Genomic DNA, 22,702 nt, shown 5'->3' with positions numbered 1-22,702 from the left:
AATGCGCGAGCAGACGACAAGAGCGTGAAAGCAACAATTATGTATTTTTGCACAAAGCACTCGCGTCAGTTCATAAAATTGAGGTTAAACATGGATTACTTTAATGAAGTCTTTACTACCTTTCTGGGGCTTGAAAGTGGTAGTTGTGTATACTGTCAATGGAGGGACAGAAATCTCTCAGATTTCATCTAAAAGATCTTCTTTTGTGTTCTGAAGATGAGCGAAAGTCTTACAGGTTTGGAACGACATGAGGGTGAGTTAATCATGACAGAATTTTCTTTTTTTGGATGAACATGAGCTGAAGAGCAGTGTAATTTATCAAAATTGACTTGATAGTGTTGCTTTTACTTACAGGCCAAATGTCATTTAAGCTGCGCTTCATTTCAGCATATGTTGGACACACCATTTTTCCATTTGTGAGGTATGGCGATGATGGAAGGATGTCAGGCCATTTCTCCAGGATCATCTTTGAAAGACAAGAAAAAAACAGTTTTCAACTATACCACACATGTATGAACCTAATTTCATATGCACTTAGACACAGCCAAAACAATTTTCCAAAATAAGACACCCCTTCCATATACAGTAGAGGGTATGCACTGACGTCACTTTCCCGCCGAAGAGCTGTTGCGTGACTGGATTTAATAGGGGAAACTGCGAAAACGTGAGTAAAACAAACGATTATCAGTTTAAACTAAAGGTTGGACTCGATATAGTGTTCCTTACAACTTAACAAAGATCCAGTGATCAGTGGATATTGACATGCAGCCAGGAATCCTGTTTCCTGATATTTATATGAGCCTGATTTAGACACCAAAAAAATAAAAAAAATAAAAAAAACACTCATTTGCCTGTGAACGCTTTATATACCGACAATATAAGTCTGGGTGATCACTTCTATCAATGTTATATATATTATATCGTCCAGCCCTAAAACTTTTATAGTTTTTTGTCAATGTTTATTTAAAAACATCCAATTATGCGCTCCATTTGCTTCTCTGTACTGTAGTGATGGGTCGGTCATGAATGATTCGTTTATTTTGAACGAATCTTTAATATGACTCGGGACTACTGAGTCTGTACTGGAAACAGAAATTATTAGTTCATCTCTTGAGTCTTCGGGTTCGAGTCCGAGTCTTTTGTTCTTCCTGTCAGTCCCATAGAGGCTATGCTGTCAGTACCGGAAAGAGAAATGATTAGTTCATCTCTCGAGTCTTCGGGTCTGATTCTTCTCTCTGAGTCTTTCATTCTTTTGTCACATGACAGCGCTGGACACATAAATGAGTTACTAATTTTTTAACAGTAACATGCTACATTTTTGGTCTCAAATTATAGCTTTTTAATTTCTTTAAATTTATAATTTAAGAATTTCTGTTATGATGGATCTTTTCCATATGGATGAGGTACTAAAGAGTTTGTAATGCTTTAAACTTTATCTATGATGGGGCAAACCACTTTGATAAAGATATATATTATATATATATATATATATATAGTCTAATAACAACATTTCCGTGACATAAAACTAAACGACTCGAACCCGAGAGATAAACTAATCAATTCTGTATCCGGTACCGATTGCATAGCTCAGCTTATGTAGTCACGTGTTGAAAGAAATGACTCGAACCCGAAGTCGATAGACTCGAAACGTGAACTAATCAATTCTCTATCCGGTATTACAGACTGCAAAGCTCAGTTTATGAGGATGTCACGGGATGAACGAACGGCTTAGATTGGGTCAACTAACAGACTGCATAGCCTGAAGACCCAGATAAATAAATTAATCGTTTCTGTTTCTCATAATTTGGCCTCTTCCTTGCATTGCAATTTTTTTCTTATTCTAAATGTGATCAACATTTGATGTGTTTGGGGAATTTGGCTATTGACATGTAACATTTAAATACATTCTGCTGAAATTAACGAAATGACTTGAAAAAATATTTATTAATTTTTATGAATGAGATGCAAAGATCCAAGTTAGTAAAATGATCCGAACTTCCCACTACTACGTCACGTGCATACATATTAAACTCACCATTCCAAGAAAACTGTGAAGTCTGGGATATTCTCTAATGATTTCTTCAGCAGTTCTTGCAGTTTGTTGAGGTGGTGTGTGTCTCACGAACTCCTCGACTTGGCTGTGAGGACTTCTTGCTTTCTTTTGCCACTCAATCATTGTCAGTCATCAAACAGCTCAGACTATATTGAAATAAAAAAATACTGTATTGAAATTACGGAAGACAGCTAAAAATAAATAAATAAAAAAAAAACATAAGTAATTATCTGTACCTGGATCTGTAGTAGCCCCAGCACTGCACATTTCGTATCTCTAATCATTATTCAACTTACCAACTTGTTAGTAGAGGGACTCCAAGACCGGTGCCAGATAAGGAAGACATCCAAAATGTGTACTGTACACTGTCCAGGACCAGAGTTGAGAACCATTGTCATCCAGCAGCATAATACTTTCATTTACTCCTTTCTGTGTTGGAATGAAGCAGAAAAAAATAAATATTTTCAGAAAAGTAAACTAACTTAGTCCTTAAAAACTTTTTAACACAGCGCTGTTGTGGTGTCGTGTGACCGATGTCTGAGCTCGCGCCGCTGGGCCGAGCTGATAAATGGTCCGTGCACTACGGTTCATATGAGTAGAGCTCTTTCGTTCCGCATTTAGTGACAATTGTAGTCGCACCTGTACAAGAAAAGTACGTTACCAGTCTGGAGCACTGCTTCAGCTGTGACAGCTTAAAGTCCCTTTAAGACATTTGCTATCACGAATAAACAATTGCTATCCGTAAAACAGGCGTAATGCTAGTGATTTCAGACTAAGGTCTACTTAGTTTATTATAGTAGGTAACTGGTAGTAAACGGTTTCGCTAGTATAATGTTATAATTAATTACTTTATTACTGCTAGCGACCTAACGGCGATAGCTAGGATTAATTTCCAATCGATCTCACTTCCCGGAGATCATTAAAACGGTCTAAAGGGAACTTCGTTTTTAAAAAATATAAAATTCATATTTTGAATAATTATATTCAACGTCTCAGTACACAATACTTAATGTTATATATACATAAAAACGATATGACTTACCTTTCATAATCAGGATGCAGCAGCAGCTCCTGCGTTGACTGTCTGTCACTGGACCGTTAAAATTTGAACCGTCGCTGCAGAAACCGTAGGCTATTTAACCCAACAGTCGGGTTATTTCTAAAAATTACCCAACGATTTTAAAAATGACCCAATATTTTTGGAAAATAACCCAACATATTGACCCAATATGTGTAACCCAAAGGTTGGGTTACACAAATAACCCAACGTTTTTTACTGTGTTATTATGGCAGCAATATATGATACAATTTAAAAATATGTAGGCTAGGCTATTATAGTTTGGATAATTTTTTACAATATCCCATGAGTCCTAATAAATGCAATTTCAACTATTTCTGAAGTGCTTCATTTATAAAGATCACCGCTTTCTCACATAAACAGCCCCTGCACGAGAGAATAATTGATTCTCAAACCATCGATATCAACCAATTCAGCAGCATCGCCACGGACAGCGCCAGGTAACGTCGCACGTAAGAAGGTATATCTTAAGCAGCTTTCTAAGGTATGGTTCGTGGAACACATTAGGAACATAAACAACTTTGGTAAGATATATCTTTCGAGTCTTCTTAGACTAAGAGTGAGCGTTATCGGGGAACCGGGCCCAAGTGTCTTTATAATGCGTGATGATCTTCTTACTATAGGAGAGTCATTTGTTTCTGCAGAATGACCATTGTCCAGGGGAATGTAAGAAGATGAAGAAGATGAAGAAGACAGCCTGCTTGGTGGAGTTACATCTTCAGGTGAGACCAGAACTTCTTCTCCTTTAATGTCAGTCAGTGTTTGGCTCGTTTCTTGCGTCTTAAGAAGACTTCTGCGATTTCTCCTTAGCACCTGCCCATTCTCTGTTCTGACAACACTCACTTCTTCCAAAACAACAGCTTTCTTGTCCCAGCAGTTGGTATCTTCCACTCTCACCATGTCATTTTTTGATAACACTTTCAGCATTTTAGTTTGTTTGTCATTGTCATGATCCCGGTATTCTCTTCTGTCTCTGTCTCCCCCTTGTGGTCTGTTTCTTTGATTCATTCATCTCTCTGACACACCCACCACACACACACACACACTCGCTCTTCATTCACACACTACTTGCCCGGACACACCCACTTACTATTACGCTCATTCATTCTACGCCAGCTGTTTTCCATCATTCTTCTCTTTACTCAATCTATCTCTTCACCTGCTTCCACTTTCTTCTAATCAGCGTTCCTACTTCTAGTACCCCTTTTCCCATTTTCCTCTGCCAGATTATTGTCAATGTTTCTTACGTCACGGAGCTTACCTGTTAGAATCTTGTCTTGTCTTGTCTTGTCCAGTCAAAGCCTGGTTTTGGTACATGTGTATTTGGAAGCTACGCGCTGTCTGGACTGTTTAATGCTGAAGCTTTTCTCTGCCCAGCTACTCTGTATCTGACGACGAGAGACGGACCCCAAGCCCAGTTTTGATTTGTTGCTGCCGAATGCTGAGTGGTATGCTGAGTACCTTTACGGGACTGTTCTTCAGTTGATACATTAAGAGACTTTGTGTTCATCCTATTTTCTACAACAACAGACATTCTGTTTGACAGCTACGCAGCCTGCCTTATTTCCATTAAAGAACTGTTTATTTTGAATTCCTTTTTGGGTCCTTATTCCTGAACGAGTGACGTGACAGTCATAGCTTGTTTTTTGTCTCTTTTGAAGAGCCTTCTGTCTCTGCCTTATTGCTGCACTGTTCATCAAGTCTCGTTTTGTGTCAATCCAGCAGTGAAGTGCCGTTCTTATCTTGCGATTCATTAAGAGGAGATCCACCATGTTCCAGAGGCGTTGCTCGATAGCTCAGAAGAGCTAGATATGGATCTGGCTTTCCTTCAGATGCTTTTCTCATCATTAGACGCTGAATGCGTGGAGACATCTGATTCAGATTTTTTCTGATGATCACAATCAAAGGGTTGTGGTCTGTCTCTGCTGTGAACGATGATAAGCCATATATAGTCATGAAATTTCTCAAATCCAAAGACGAGTCCGAGACATTCTTTTCGATCTGAGCATATCTGCACTCAGATTGTGTCATCATCCTAGAGCAGTGGTTCTCAACCTTTTTTGGGCCAGCACCCCCTATCCAATATCCAATATCCCCCTATCCAATACCCCCCCCCCCCCCCAAACTAATGAGCGAGAAGAAACGAGTGAGAGTTAACAGATGAAATAAGTACAAAATGGTCATTTTTTAACTATACTCCACAGTGATTAATCCAAAAAACAAGCTATAAGCTGCATTGGTATAGCAATACCAGTGTTTCTCACAGATTTATGGTAAAACTGTGGTGGGTGGACCTCAGGCCTTCTAGGGGGGTTTGGTGGCATGCCCCCCTGTATTTTTTAATGCACCCATTTTGTGCATTTTAATGTTAAATTCATCAATCTGGTGCACTTTGAGAGTTCAAAATTAAAAGCTCCAGCCCATATTCAGTGTGCAAATTAAACAAAGAAAAATTCAAAATTATTTTAGTTGTGTCTGACTACATTACACTACTACATAATAATAGTTATAATATTAATAATCCCATGACAGTAATGGCCATATATTGTAAAACAAATGCACTGAAAAATAAAGGCCGGTCATTAAAGCGGTAAACTTGCACTTAGGTTTTATTATGCATTTAGGAGAGTATTGCAAGAAGCTGCTTACATTAACCTTACTTTTGAAAAATAAATAAATGCAGTCATGATTTTTCATTAAAAATTCAAAAATCCTTGTAGGATTGTAGGCCTAAAATACCTTGGTATCAGCTTGTTTTCATCAATGGTGTAATTAATACAATTACAATTAATTTGGTTTGTCGTGATTGATTTGTGTTCATAATCAGTAAAAAAAAAAATCTTCTAACAAGAATAAACACATGTGAACAATTAAATTATTATTGTATTATTAATTATTTTATATCTGTTTTGTCTTATAAATAGAATTTAATTTAATTCATTTTAAAATTTGTCGCCGGAGTGAATGGGAACAAGATTTATTGAAAATATTTGAAAAAATATAAGTGTTTCTTAAGTCAATACTTTTTAATGGCTTGTCAACTTTCCAACTTTTGAATAAGAAATAATATCAAGTCGTCAAAATACAACTCGTCAAAACAACAATTTTTTTTTGAGCGCTGCTGACGTATTCTTTCACGCGCACACACAATATGACATCACACTCTGTGCATATGTTTTACAACATAATTTAACATATACATAGTCCTCTTAACACTTTTTAAATAGCCCACTTAAAGTGTTTATTACAAATAAATTACTAAATGTTTAAAATGAATAAAAGTAAATGAACAAAAACTTGCGTTATATATTTAAACTCGTGATTCCCCCCATTAACACCTAGTAAGCCAAACACAGTGTTAATAGGGTCAGATTCTAGTAATGCATGAACCAGTTTCACAAACATGCAGTCAGAAGCAAGACAGGACATTATGTTGGAAATAGCTCAAATTGTTTACAGGATCAATAAAGTAGGAGTAATAGTGAAATGTATCTGGATTCCAGCCCATATAGGAGTAGTCGGAAATGAATTAGCAGATAAATAAAATAAATAAATAAAAACAGAGGTAGATGGCAGTAAGTTATAGTAAGAAGTTAAAAGTATAATCAAAACAGAAATGAAAAAGAAGTGGCAGGAGGAGTGGAATATGGAAACAAAAGCTAGAATGTTCTATAGTATCCAGAAGAAGGAAGGAGGAATGAGAGAAAATAATAGAAATAAAAAGGAAGCAGACATTATTTCGAGAATGAGATTCGGGCACACTGGATTAAATAGTACACTTAAAATAATAGGGAAACATGAAACTGGGTTGTGTGAGCAATGTAATAGTAGTTAAAGATGTAATTATTAATTGTCGTAGGTATAAGCAGGAAAAGATGATTCTGAAAGATAGGATAAGTAAAGAAAAATTAACAATTGAATTCAGGGCATGTTGGGTATAGAGCAATATTTAGTTTTTTGGAAAAAACTGGGCTCATTAGAAGGATATGAGTTTAATTGTATTAATAATGTTGTGAATAACTGTATTAGATATTTATGTATTTATTTAATTAGTAGTGAGTAAAGTAGGCTATTTGATCCCCACTCCATTTCAGAAGGTGGCGGTAATGCACATTAAAAAGTTGTTTGCCAACCGCCATTAAAAATCAGAAGAAGTCACGTTAGGAGCCAGCCTCCAGTCGAGTCCTCTGAGGTGAGTCGAGCAGTGCACGGCACACTTTATAGTTTGTTTAAGCGACAGGCTCATTTCGTTATTGTTTTCATCGGGCACAGCGCTACTTGTGCGTCTTCCTACTGAAATAAACATTTAGTGCAGCAGCAGCAGCGAACAAGTGAGGAAAATATGTTGATTTCATTCAGACCTCAGTGATTTTGTGTTCTTTTCCATGTCTTTATAGTGAGAAAAACTGAATGTCAAGTCAAAAGTCAAAATTTGAGATCTATGAGAGGGAGACTTTTTTTTTTTTTTTTTTCTTCAAGTATTGGAAGACAATTTAAAACAATTCTTTTACAATCTTACACATGTCTCTTTACCAATAAAAAGAATAATAAATAATAATAATAATAATAATTAATAACGAAAAAATGAATATAACAAACCATCCCATACCCGACCTGTTTACATTGACTTGAAAAGGTATGATGAAGGAATGTTAAAATATTACATAATCAAAAAGATGCAGTAATCCACATGGTTTCCTTCTAGATAACTGCTAAAGGGTGCCAGATTTTGTCAAACTGCTCAAGTTTTCCCTTCAAACACTATCTGATTTGTTCCAAATGTAAAGTAGAAGACATCTCTCCAAGCTCTATAACTTGACAGTAGGAACCTCTTTTTTTCTTCCAGAACAACAGGAGTAACTTCTTGGCTGTAATTAAACTAGATGCAAGCAATTTGTGCTGTGCTCCTGACAATGGATGCATATGTTCAGAAAGTCCCAGAATGATGAGTGCCGGGTCTGGCTGCATTGTGTACCCTAAAAAATTCTGAAAGCACATCAAAAATTCCATTCCAATAACTCTGTATCTTGGAGCAAAAAACAAAACTATGGGACAAATCAGCATCTAGTGAACTACATTTGTCACAAAGAGGCGAAACACTTTGAAAAATTCGATGCAGTTTCTTTTTTGAATAATGCAGTCTGTGAATGACCTTAAACTGAATAAGGCAGTGTCTGGAACTGATAGAATGTTCATTAATATCTTTTAAACTTTTAAGCCAAGTTTCCTCAGAAATTTCCATTCCTAGTTCTTTCTCCCAGTCCTCCTTAAGAAATTTAGTAGAGGGAGAATTAAAGGATTGTAGCAAGTTATATATAATTGATAATGCCTTTTTACTTCCTTTACACTGATCAAGACATTTATCAATAATTGAGGGTGATGTAGTGTCCAATGAAGGTGTATGAGCACGTATATAATTCCTAATTTGCACAAAAAAAAATTAACTCTGTGGAAGTTTAAATGTCTGTTGCAGTTGACTAAATGATGCTAGAACCCCATCAAAGAAAAGATTGTTGCCCCTTTGCATAAAGGTCCCATCTAATCTTGATGTTGTAAATGGTGGATTCTTAGTAATAGGAGTTAGAAACGAAAGGGACTTTATCTTGAAATGTTCTTTTATCTGTTTCCAGATCCGACATGTATTCCCAATTATGATATTACTATTAAAGATAGAATGATTCAGAGTTACAGGAGAGAGAATCACTGCTGCCGGATTGTAGGGATAACACTACACTGATCACAAATTATTTGGAGCCAATCTGGACGAACACTATTATCATCCAACCACATTGAAATTTGTCTGATGTGAGAAGCCCAGTAATAAAGACGAAAGTCTGGGAGTGCCAGACCTCCCTCTTGTTTAGGTTTACAGAGATGTGCCTTCTTAACTCTGTGATTTTTTTTTTTTTTTATCCCCACAAAAAAGGAAGAATAATCAAATCCAACTGCCTAAAGAAGGATTTAGGTAGAAAGATTGGAACATTCTGGAAAAGATATAATATCTGTGGTAAAAATATAATTTTAATTGCGTTTATTCTGCCGTACAGAGAAATATTCGCTTGCAATTTGGAAATTAAAGGGGTAAAGTTGGCCTTTAAAAGTGAAGAATGTTTAATGGTAACAACAATTCCAAGATAAGTAAATCTTTCCTTTGAAACTTTAAATGGAGAAGATTGTATCGCAGACAAATCTTTTAGTCCAACAGGCATAAGCTCACTTTTATTTAAATTAACTTTAAATTAATATTTATAGTGTCCAGAATAACTGGCAGACTCAAATGGGGTTTGGTAATATATAGCAGGATATCATCTGCATATACAGATATTTTATTGGCTGCATTTAAGGTGTTAAAGCCATGAATAGAAGGGTCAGAACGAATGGATTGAGCAAGAGGCTCCACAGTCAATGCAAATTAGAGAGGAGAAAGGGGACGACCTTGCCTGGTCCCTCTATGAAGATTAAAGGGACCAGACAGAGTATTATTGGTTAATACTTGTGCTGTAGGACTTTTATACAAAATCTTAATCCAATCTGTAAATTTATCACCCATATCAAATTTTCTTAACACTGCGAAAAGATAGTGCCATTCCACTCGGTCAAAGGCTTTTTCAGCATCGAGAGAGATTATTACCAGATTGCCTTGAATAGCTTTGGAGTGGTGCATTATATTGAAAAGACGCCTAGTATTTTGTGAGACATTTCTGCCTGAAATAAATCCGTTCTGATCGGGATGAATTAGACCACTAATTAATCTACCAAGTCTATTTGCGAGTGTTTTTGACAGTATCTTATGATCGACATTAAGAAGAGAAATCGGTCTGTATCCTTCGACCTCCTCTGTATTTTTACCTTTTTTGGGAATAACAGTTATGATTGCTTCATTGAATCTCGGTGGCAGTCCATTCACTGATGCCTCCTCAAATGTTCTGAGCAGGTAGGGGGAGAGGGAATCACTAAATGTTTTATATAATTCAGAGGGCAAGCCATCCGGGCCTGTAGTTTTACCATTCTTTAAGGAGTTTATTGTGCCTTTTAACTCTCCTAAAGATATAGGCCTATCCTTATTAAGGGAATCGCGCTCATCCTGAGTAGGAGAGGGAAGGTTACATTTATTTAGAAACTTAAACCCATAGCTTCTAAGTCAGTACAAGGGTCTGAGGAATATAAAGTTGAATAGAATTCCTGAAAGCAGTTGTTTATATTATATGCTTTGTCTTGATCTTATGAATTGTCTTGTCACTTTCTAATTTATGTAACTGCCTCGCAAGCAATTTATGTGCTTTTCCCTGAATTCAAAATATTTCTGTTTAATGAAGAGGAATGATTTACTTAATTTATCTGAAACAATTTTATTGTACTCATATCTTAACTGTAGAATTTTATTGTAAGTTTTTAATGAGGGAATTTGTGCACTTTCCTTATCTAATTGGTGAATTTGTTTTCCGAACTATAAAAGTTTTGCTTTATGCAGTTTATTTCTGGACCCCTGATACGAGAACACATCCTCTTAAAAAGGCTTTCAGTGTTTCCCAAAGTAATCCTGGTGAAACTTCGGGGGTGTCATTTTTCTCAAAAAATATTTCCAATTGTGCAAGCATGAAATCGTAAAATTTAGGATCATCGACAAGTCGAGGATCCATTCTCCACACAGGAGGTGAAGGTGTTAGATTATTAAGGAGAAGTTCAAATGTGACAGGAGCATGATCTGAAATTAGTATATCATGGATCTTATTATTTAAGACATTAGAAATTCATTTGTTTTCCACCAGAAAATAATCAGTGTGTGTGTATACATTATGAACCTGTGAGTGAAAGGTATAATCTCTCTCGATGGGGTGAAAAAGTCTCCATATATCCACTAAGTTAGAGTTAAATAAATAAATGCATTTAAAAAGTTCCTTGAATTAGAGTGAGGGGCTCTTTTAGATGATGATCTGTCCAAGTACACATCTAGGACACAATTAAAGTCCCCCCTATGATGAGATTAGTTTGAGACATATTTGGGATAAGAGCCAACACTTTCTTAAAAAAAATCTGGGTCGTCATAATTTGGGGCGTAGACATTCACTAAAGTAATAGGAAAGGAATGTATCTCACCAGACAAGATAATATACCGACCCTCTTTATCTGTTTTTATTGTTTCAAGTTTAAATGGCACACCTTTTCGTGTTAGAATAGCAACCCCACGATCTTTAACAGAGAAATTGGACTGATATACATTTCCTATCCACTTGCATTTCAACTTATCCTTGGAATCCGGTTTTAAGTGCATTTCCTGCAAAAATATTACATCCGCAGTCTCAGAGAGTGATTTCAAGTGTGATAGTACCTTACTTCTTTTTACAGGGTGATTTAGACCTTTCACATTCCACTAAACAAGCAAAAACAAGCCCTTGTTTGTTACCTGATGTTACAGCTGTAACAACATTGGCTATCGAATCATTCGTCGTTGGTTTGAATTAACAAATTCAAATACTCTGTGTTGCTAAAAACATTTCTTCCTGAATACAAAAGCTGGTGCACTTTGAACTCGTGAGTGCAAATCAGGCTTTGGCTCCATAAAGACTGGAACCAGTTGACTTTTTCGACACTAATGTCACCTCAGAGACATTCCAAACCCCCCCTTTCCCCTCTCTGGACCACAGAGAGATAACAAAACTTGAAACCTTCTACACACACACACACACACACACACACACACAAACATCCTCCTATAGAAATATAGTTTTAATGTATGTAACTCAGATTTGGGTTTGATCTTCCTGTACGCATGTTTTATTAATTCGTTTGACCATATAATTATGATTTTCTAGAGGTGTGGTTTTGAAATGTATTCTTTAATCAATAGTGTTTTAGTTAGAGAGGGTTCACTAACATTCTCTGGCAATCCCTTCCCCCCTGTGTGGAACTGTGTTTTATTACCTAACGGAATGTTAGCCAGAAGAGCAGAATTAGGTGTTCATCCTAGATATTTTATATGTATAACCATTGAAGAAATATGTAAGCCTGAATGTAATTTCTCTTTTTCATGATTGTTCTTCTCTGTGATGGGTTTTTGTATTCTTGTAAACCGTAAAGGAATAATGTTGCAGATGTGCACCCTTTTTAAATCATAGATATGCCATGTGGATCTTTCTAAAGTCCAATCTTCAATGCCCACTTATCAATGTACACCACATGTTGGGTTCATTTTATTCCTAGGTTGTTAGTTTAACTTTTAAGCTTATTTTTACAGAATAATAATCTATCTCGACGTGTACCTTCGAAACATATCTAATTCGGTATCCACGTAAAGCTCTCCTTGTACTGGAACCAAATGTATGCATCAGGATCTGGTAAAATGTATGATACTATTTTTACCCTCGTTAGAGTATAACTGATCACATAATAACGCTGCCATAAAACATGCAAATTAAACTGGGAACTAAGACAAAGACATTTTTCCCGCTTCAGACCTTTGGACGTTCATTGGTTGTTCGCGCGAACAGAGGCGTCAACCCATATTGTCCATAAAAGACCGACTCAGAAAACCCTTCTCACTCTCATGCCTACGCTCTCTCCTTCCTCCTCCAAAACCCAAGTCCGGACCGGCTTCGGCCTGCTTCTCTTTTCTTTTTATTTATTTCTTTTATGTTTTTCTATAGTCTAGTTTCGTTTTCCTCTTCGCCTCTGTTCATTCACGAGCTGAATGAACTTAGCCTGAATCATTCCCGGCAACTCTTTGAAGCTCCCGCGCTCGCACGCGCGCCGGAAGACAGCACGCGCACGCCTCCCCTCAGACGACTCGCGCTGCTTTTAAAGACACGCAGAACCCTGCGGTCCTACCCACCTCATACAAAGAGAACCATATGCCATGCAAGTATCGATTATTGAATTGAACTTATGATGTGATTTCTTTGTTGTGTCTTAAGGGTTACTGTCTGTGATTTTGCCATAGCCAACTGCGATCTCTGATCGCAGATTTTTGCTTTCACTTCCGATCTCGTCCCCCATCCTTCTCTCCATCTCTTGCATCTTCCGATCTCTCTCTCTCTATCTATCTATCTCTCTCTCTCTCATTTTCGTTATTCGTTATCTTGTATTGTTTAACTGTATTTGATGTACATAGACATATAATCCGTGTGTATTGTGTAGTTTGATATATTCCTTAGTTCGATGTATTGGTCCAATTATTAAATTCCATATGCCATTGACTGACTCTGATTTAATTGCCCATGTTACTTAGTCCCTGAAATGTTCGATCTTAGCTATATGCTTTATCTTGGTAGGCTACGATTTAAGTAACCTAATTTTAGTCTGCAGACACCGAGAGTGTCTTTTCAAGGCCTGGAAAAGATACTCTTTCTCGTGTTTGTAGGAAGGATAATTTTCCTTGAGAGTTAATTTAATCTTACGTACAATCTGTTCGCTGGACAAACAGATTGTTTGATAACTAAATTAATTCCATTAAAGTTATCCCATAACTTCGAGCTGAAATAAGAACAATTGATGTATTAATGACGAACCATAACCCGTTATGGTAATCGTTCATATATCAATCTAGTTCAGCTGCGATAAATTAATGTAACTGTAACATACAAAATATTAATCATATTCATGATTAATTATTAAAATTCCCTATAGATCATTTGAGCTAATATTAATATTAATATTAATATTAATGTACGACCCATTGTTCTTACAGTTTTGGTGGAGAACGCGACGCATTTCAAACCTTGTTTATGAGCAATAGTCAGTTTCAGTCTGTTTATATGGTTATTAATAATTTTTGCGCATTATGAAATTATGAATTTGTGAGTTAAGTCGCTAACGCGAACTCACTCCTAACTGTCCAAGGCAAAAAGCCGAAGTCAGTAGGCCTAACGTACATTTTAACAAGTTGCTAAAATATGCCTAGACGATTTTAGCACTGTTAAATGCTACGTACACTGCAGTATTTAATATTACAAATGTCCTGTTAAGAGATGAAGAAATATCTCTGCAGTTGATACATTTCTAATATTTGTTTTAAATCGCTGTGAACGAAGAATTCTCACGTGCGTACTACCGGTATTAATAAATATGTTTTCTAAGCGAGACTCCTTATTAAACATAGGCTTTGCATGCATGCTATATCGTTATTGAATTCGTGGTTAGTCCAGTGATATTCAACAAAACGGTAAACTCCTGGTTAACATTGACCTAGCTAATCAATCGAAAACCTAAATACACAAATCATAAAGTGCTATTTTGATAAATGTGTAATATGGGAGTCTAGCAACAGACGGAAAATTCCTGTTGCCCACATTTGAGTATTTGCGGCAAAGAAACCCCGCCATACTCTCCTGTGCAGTATTAATAGCACCAAAAGGTCCGCCGAGACCTCTGTCCTATTTGTGAGTGTTGCAGAAATCAGCGCGTGACGCGAGCTGAAAAGCTCTTAGCGTTTGAATCACATTGAAGTTGTGTAATTCCATTTACTAAACGCCAGAGGGCGTAAGTGTTTAGCAGCCTCAAATTACCCCTTTTGCCCCCTGATTTCCGCCTGCATGAGCGCAACAACGCCATCGCGTGGCCAGTTATCAGATAACGCTCTCTTCACGGCTGAATTCATTTCCCTGTGAATTAATGTTTAAACTCTAAATAACTATTCGCATTTATAGCTTTGCTCGTGCATTTATTATTTTGTGTTAGACAATTTTCCTGCTTTTGGACTGATACATTTACTCTGAGTTTGGTTCAAACAAGATTTGGATTAAAACTCAGATTAAATCTCAGCCATTCCCTTAGAGGAAACAACGGCACCTAGTGGCCGCCACCCGCGAGGTCGGTTCACTCAGCTCGCGTTTCTCTCTTTTCAAATCCTGTCATGAATTGTTTTATTTCTACTTTTCTCTTTTGATTATTTTTATAGTTATTAATGATACTTCACTGTTATCGTTAATTTATTATAGGATATGATTATGAGCTCCCTTTTTAGACTTTCTTTACATGCTCATTTAAATTTTATTTAAACTAGTTTTGAATTTCAAATTTAAATTGAGTTTCTATTTCAGCCACTGATATTCACTTGGAGGAAACAGCACCATCGTGTGGCCTTGTGGATACTAAGTCGGCATCACTATTTTCCTCCCTTCACTCTTTTATATCGTCTTTCTCTCCTGATTATTTTTATAAATAGGACTGATACTTTAGTGTATCTGGATTATTATAGGATATCATTCCGATTTTTTTTTTTGTTTGTTTGTTTTTTTTTTTTCAGTTTTGAATTTTTAATTTGAATTAAGTTTTCGATTTGCCAGGTTGAGCACAGAGAGGGAGCACGCCCCCTTGTGGTGAAAACCCACTACTGCGGCCTGCCTCTTCTCCTGGGTTCATCCTGCCATTTCATTTTGAATTTGATTTTCAATTTTTATTTATTTTTTATTTTTCCTCCCTCTTTCGGGTTAGGGCATTTTGATAATTAACATTATCATAACTTCCTATTGTTTTATCATTATTTAGTAAAACCTTTGACTCTCCTTTCTACATACATAACTACTCAATTGGTTTTAAACAAGCAAGCCTTAATTCACTTTAAGTTTCCCTTGTTCATCCTTCTGTGTATTTATTGTAGTACTCCCTTTGTGATCTGACAGCCATCTCTGCTTGGTCTCCGGCAAGCGAGCTCACCTGTCCGACGCTACCTGACACTGGCCGTGTGTCTCGGACTCTTCCGAATCTCGTACCTCCGGTTGTGGCACGCCACCCCGACATCAGCAATTTGGCCCGCCAAAAGGTTAAGTCAACGTCAGCGACACACAAGGCAATTTTGAGACAATCACTCGAACTGGGGTCTGCTGAAAGGACCACTCCGAAAGGAGAGTTCCGAGGAAAACTCAATCTTTCCGTGCCGTCTGATGATTGACACCTTGGCGTTGCCACTTTGTGTTTAAAGTCGCAAGTGGTTTGAGTGGGCACACCGTGGTACCGAGAGACGAGGTTGCCCGGGAGCACTGCGGTCAGGTGTTGGAGAACTGTCGGAGAGGTTGACCGAGCCACTGGTTTCCACCTGAGTGGCCTCAATTCACATCAGGTAAACTAAATGTGATAAAACCCATTCTCTTAGTATAAGCCCCAGAATATTAGATATTCCCCCGGATATATTTTAAGTGTTTTGACCCACCTTTCCTCTCCAAGCCACACCCTCTTCCTAGGCTTCCTGCCCCGATAGCCCCACTCACCTGTTGGCCCTATCCTAAACCCTAGCAGTGGTAATAGCTTAGGTCTCGTTACCCTCTCTAACACGTACCGTGTTACTGTTCTGTTTCATTTAATTCCAGACCTAGTCATCACTAGTGTTTTGTTTCACTTTGATCTTTTCTATCCTTTGTTTTGTTGTGATTTGTTTCTTTCAGTTCACCTAAAGACAGTAACCTGTGAGAGCCACCAAAGAAAACTGAATAAGTAGAGCGACAACCAGAGCCGGCGTCACAACACGTGACCCGCCAGGCTACTGCCTGCCAAAATCTCTAGTTCGGGTCCTTCGACCCAAGTCAATTGGCTCCGCTAACTGTCTAACTGTGCATCAGTTAGCCCAAAATTCTCATAAACGGCATAGCCCGTATGAGTATAGCTCTTTAACCTTAGAACAAACTTGCATTGGTCTCTTTGTGTGTGTGCTGTGCTTCTCTCGCCTACAGTGAAGCCAATATGTCCCGTGCATCCAGTCCCGCGGTCCGTCGGGAGCACTTAGCGACATGGCTGGAAGCGACAACGAGCACCTTCCTGCCCAAGGAAGCCAGTGACCTGCAGCATCTGAACCAAACGCAGCTGGACACTGAGCTGGACCAGCTGATGGCACAGGATTCTAGCCAGAGTTACACCCACAAAGAACTCGCCAGGATCACCGGGACCCTAGCTCACCTCCTCGTCGCCCAGGCACAGCTCAGCGAACGGAGCAACATCGACCTGGAGCAGCAAGCCGCAACGCTAAAGCTTCAAGCGGATGAGGCCTGGAAGGACCAGGCCCGGACCCAGAGTCGTCTAGATCAGCTCCTCCTCGAGACCCAGAACCAGCGCGAGAAAGAGGACGCCACAGATCCAGAACTACAGAAAGAAGTAGAAAGACTTCGAAATGCCCTGCAAGATCTGCGCCTCGACACCGACCAAAGAGAACAGTTGGAGAGAGAAACCAGAAAAGAACTCGACGAAAAACTCCAACAAAGTGACGCTCTCCTAGAGAGAGCCGAGACTGAACTAAAAGAAGCAGAAGCAAAAGCCAGGGCCTGCGAAAAACATTTGCAAACGGCCCGAGCTAAAATCAGCGAGCTTACTCTGCAGAGAGACGAGCTCCAAGATGAACTTGACACTGTTCATGCAGAACTGAAACCTTCTTACAGACTGCAGAGTGGCTGGAACGGAGAAACGCACATCACAGAGTTTCCCCTGACCAGCTGGTCCGCACCTTTCAGCCAAGAACCCAGAGCTGAAAAGGGAGATGTAAGCCCACCGCTCAAGACATCACCAGGCAGCTTCCAAGACCATCTGTCAACAGCAAAAGGGGGAGGACCCCTTCAGACAAGCCCCGACAGAGAGTGGAACCACTCTCGACACGACACTGGTAAGCTCAAGCCTGAGCTCACATCAGATAACCACAGTGCATCCACGTCTGAGACAGCAGAGATCCTAAAGGTGCTGAAAGAGCTTCTTCACCAGAAACGTTGCAAGAAAGACAAGAAGGACGAGCCAGACATCTTATGCCTAAGCATAAGAACTGAAACCAAACCGTCTGTCCGCCATCTGACTGAGCCAAGCACCTCGAACACTGCTCATCATCCACAGACCACAGAGCTAACTGTCACATCACAACGTGACAGCATCACCCAAGCTCCACAGCTGACAGCTGCACACCATGAACGAAACAGCACACCTCCTCACACCAGGTACCAAAATACCAAGGTACCAGAAAACGCTGTTCTGTCTAACTGCCTCCACAGCAAGCTACACGAGACCGGTCCTAACCACCCAACGACCGTCACACCTGCCATGCCAACATTCCTGGGCAACCTAATCAAAAAGGGGGTGGCCCAAAAACTCTACCTGAACATCACGTTGGAAGAGGAAGTGAGCATGGAAGCCCTGATCGACACAGGATCAGACATTACGGTGATCTCAAATCAACTTTTCAAGAGACTCCAATTTGAAGCTAAGAGACGAGATCAAACTCTTACACCTCAAACTTGTGAACTGAACGTACAGTCATACAGTCAACATGACATCCGGCTCGAACAGGTAGCCCACATTCACCTGACGATTGGTCCTTTGAGTCTAGTCCATCCCGTGTTCATCTCAAAAATGGACACTTTTCCGTTCCTCATCGGCAGAGACCTTCTAGATCGTTTTGAACCGTTACTGGACTTGAAACAGCTCAAAGTCTGGGCTCAAGTACGAGAACTTTGCCCCCTCCAGTCACAGCCAGACAGTCAGGTCACAACGGTCACAGAGTTCATGGGAACTCCCACAGCCAGCCAAAAAGACACAGACTCAGCACCAACTGAAGGTTTGAATCCGCTACCCTGCACCTTACAGCCCACCAAAGACTTTGACACTTGCTGCCTCAATGTCATGACTGACCTGCAGCGACATGACCTCATTCAAGCCATTGCCAAGCCTGGTGCATTAAACAACAAGCTGTGGTCACTTTCAACCCACCCACCCACCCTAGAGGTTGAAAAGCTTACACACACCATAAGAACTTTACAAGCTCAACTGCCTACTTCAGAGCCGCTTACGCTGGCTCCGCTATTTGAAAAGACAACCATAACTGACATGCGGGCTTCTGACATCCACATAAAGACTTTAAATGCCCACCTCTCAAAAACCTCCAACCACCCTCGCATGCCGTCTGACCTCACTGACAACCAGTGCCTCAGACCACTGCATGACACCACGCACATGCTGCGTGTACAGAACAACATTATGAGTTGTGCACCGATTGACATCACTATGCCAAGGCATGTAATGCCACGGCGCACAAAGGGGGATAAACTGCTAATGTTCGTCTATAACGCATCATGTGCTGCACACCGCAACACCAGAGACACTGACGAGACACTGGAGCAAGCGACAAGCCAACAGCAAGATGTGGCAAAACATGGGCCAAGGCGAACTAAACCCAGTCGCCGCCCACAAAGTAAAAAGACTGCCCTGTCCAATCAAAGACAACCCTTGCTGGCTTCTTCCTCCCCTTTCTCTCTCTCTCTCCCTGTTGTCTGTGCCAGGTTGCTGCTGTGGTTCGCCATGCTGTACTGTTTGCCAACCAGAGGACAGCTGCCACCGAGAGAACGACCGAGACCCCAGATCACTGACGGCAGGACCTACCCCCAGCAAGTGCATGTTCGACTCATCCAGCCCCGCCCGGTCTACAGAGCACACCACCCCAGCTCCGTAGCCCAATACATCTGGACAAGTGTCCGACGGACAGAGGACTCCCTCTCTCACGCCGAGGCCAAGGTCGAACACATGTTCAACCAACTTGAGAAAGTGACTGTTGCACAATCGGGACTCCTAAGCACCAACCACCACTCCAGCCAGTTCCTGGGAGCATTGCTCAGAACCGGAGCTGCTGCCAGAACTCTGTTTAACATTGGTGTGTCCAGTGTAAATGCAGCGACCCAGACCGCAAACTCCATGAAGCCGCAGTTTACTGTCTTACAGAGTGACTTTGTCCAGACTCAGCTGGTTACAGTGCCAACGACAGACATGCTGTGGGAGGTTAGCTCCTCCAATGACAGCATAGCCACAGGTGTAATCCCACCATACCTGATACTAAGCCTGATGCTAACTGTGCTGGCTTCCGCCATCAACATGCCAGCTGACTTTCTACAAAAACACCTGGCCTACTCTCTGGGTAGCGCCATCTCACTCTGCTTCGATCCCGAGCAGAGAGAAGTGGGCCTTCTCCTAAATCCGCCTATCATCGAGTCAAGCCAAGTCTACAGACTTACAGACATTCGCAAGGTCAGGTTTTGGGAAAACAACACCCACATCAAGATAAGCCCTCCAGACGTGGTGGCCTACCACGATGGCGACACACAACGGTACTCAGCTCCAAACCTACACCTGTGTACTATGACCAAAGACATTTGTTATCTCTGCCTTAGCAAACCCTTACTCAGAGACAACGCTGAAGAAATCTGCGGGTTGCACCCCCTGGTCAGCAAAGTCACCCACACACAAGCAGAGATAGCAGGTGAAAGGTGGCGTGCTAACGCACCTGTGCACACCGCCACTGTCACTCACGACCCGCATGACACAACCAGCCGTGTCAACATGCTCAACCAGAAAATGGGACTTCAAGTACTGAAAGGGGTCATCCTACACCTTGATGGCCTGACATGGTACCAGCTTCCCAGCAAAGAGTACCAGACAGCACTGAAACTACCATCCTCCAAAAACTTCAACGTCACCTTGAATCCAGGACTGGAACTCCGTAGTGAGAAAAGGGGGTCCCAACTCATGGACATTGCTCCTGCCAACAAAGCCCTCCGAGCACCGGCTCGACGGCCCGTTCTGAACACTTCATCTGCGATCCGAGGCTGGAACGCCGCCGACATTGGGCTGTGCACCTTTGCAGGTAATCAGCCAGACCCTAACACTAGGTTGGTTTCCATCCTGTACAGAAGACTCAACGAGATGCGATACAGCCAAGCTCACGAAAGCTGTGTCCAAAGGTTTCAGACGGAATCCCCAGAAAGGGGGTGTCAAGTCAGAGACCACGCCGAACCTCATCGAGCTGAATCCTCAGCTCCAAGCACCACCTGCCTTCCTACCGTCATGATCCACCTGCTACACGACTGTCATGATTCACCTGCCATGTGACCATTGTGATGATTGTCGTCCGACGATGTCCACACGGACTTCACCGGACGAAAAGGGGGAATGTAACAACATTGGCTATCGAATCATTCGTCGTTGGTTTGAATTAACAAATTCAAATACTCTGTGTTGCTAAAAACATTTCTTCCTGAATACAAAAGCTGGTGCACTTTGAACTCGTGAGTGCAAATCAGGCTTTGGCTCCATAAAGACTGGAACCAGTTGACTTTTTCGACACTAATGTCACCTCAGAGACATTCCAAACCCCCCCTTTCCCCTCTCTGGACCACAGAGAGATAACAAAACTTGAAACCTTCTACACACACACACACACACACACACACACACACAAACATCCTCCTATAGAAATATAGTTTTAATGTATGTAACTCAGATTTGGGTTTGATCTTCCTGTACGCATGTTTTATTAATTCGTTTGACCATATAATTATGATTTTCTAGAGGTGTGGTTTTGAAATGTATTCTTTAATCAATAGTGTTTTAGTTAGAGAGGGTTCACTAACATTCTCTGGCAATCCCTTCCCCCCTGTGTGGAACTGTGTTTTATTACCTAACGGAATGTTAGCCAGAAGAGCAGAATTAGGTGTTCATCCTAGATATTTTATATGTATAACCATTGAAGAAATATGTAAGCCTGAATGTAATTTCTCTTTTTCATGATTGTTCTTCTCTGTGATGGGTTTTTGTATTCTTGTAAACCGTAAAGGAATAATGTTGCAGATGTGCACCCTTTTTAAATCATAGATATGCCATGTGGATCTTTCTAAAGTCCAATCTTCAATGCCCACTTATCAATGTACACCACATGTTGGGTTCATTTTATTCCTAGGTTGTTAGTTTAACTTTTAAGCTTATTTTTACAGAATAATAATCTATCTCGACGTGTACCTTCGAAACATATCTAATTCGGTATCCACGTAAAGCTCTCCTTGTACTGGAACCAAATGTATGCATCAGGATCTGGTAAAATGTATGATACTATTTTTACCCTCGTTAGAGTATAACTGATCACATAATAACGCTGCCATAAAACATGCAAATTAAACTGGGAACTAAGACAAAGACATTTTTCCCGCTTCAGACCTTTGGACGTTCATTGGTTGTTCGCGCGAACAGAGGCGTCAACCCATATTGTCCATAAAAGACCGACTCAGAAAACCCTTCTCACTCTCATGCCTACGCTCTCTCCTTCCTCCTCCAAAACCCAAGTCCGGACCGGCTTCGGCCTGCTTCTCTTTTCTTTTTATTTATTTCTTTTATGTTTTTCTATAGTCTAGTTTCGTTTTCCTCTTCGCCTCTGTTCATTCACGAGCTGAATGAACTTAGCCTGAATCATTCCCGGCAACTCTTTGAAGCTCCCGCGCTCGCACGCGCGCCGGAAGACAGCACGCGCACGCCTCCCCTCAGACGACTCGCGCTGCTTTTAAAGACACGCAGAACCCTGCGGTCCTACCCACCTCATACAAAGAGAACCATATGCCATGCAAGTATCGATTATTGAATTGAACTTATGATGTGATTTCTTTGTTGTGTCTTAAGGGTTACTGTCTGTGATTTTGCCATAGCCAACTGCGATCTCTGATCGCAGATTTTTGCTTTCACTTCCGATCTCGTCCCCCATCCTTCTCTCCATCTCTTGCATCTTCCGATCTCTCTCTCTCTATCTATCTATCTCTCTCTCTCTCATTTTCGTTATTCGTTATCTTGTATTG

General features: G+C 40.3%; 2 protein-coding genes across 2 annotated transcripts in view; one reads left to right on the top strand and one right to left on the bottom strand.

Moving 5' to 3' along the window:
* The window catches only part of LOC307161679 (uncharacterized protein), a 396,018-nt gene that overhangs the window by 84,998 nt on the left and 288,318 nt on the right, over positions 1-22,702 (bottom strand). The window lies entirely within an intron of this gene.
* The window catches only part of LOC307161665 (uncharacterized protein), a 54,260-nt gene continuing 38,826 nt past the window's right edge, over positions 7,269-22,702 (top strand). Inside the window, exon 1 of the mRNA XM_079876536.1 lies at positions 7,269-7,323. The gene's annotated coding sequence lies outside the window, so the exon portion shown is untranslated. The remainder of the gene's footprint in view (positions 7,324-22,702) is intronic.

The sequence above is a fragment of the Squalius cephalus genome (genome assembly GCF_949319135.1).
Source record: "Squalius cephalus genome assembly, chromosome: 7".
NCBI lineage: Eukaryota > Metazoa > Chordata > Actinopteri > Cypriniformes > Leuciscidae > Squalius > Squalius cephalus.
Note: the sequence above shows the minus strand (reverse complement) of the source record. Positions and strands in the feature narration are given on the sequence as shown.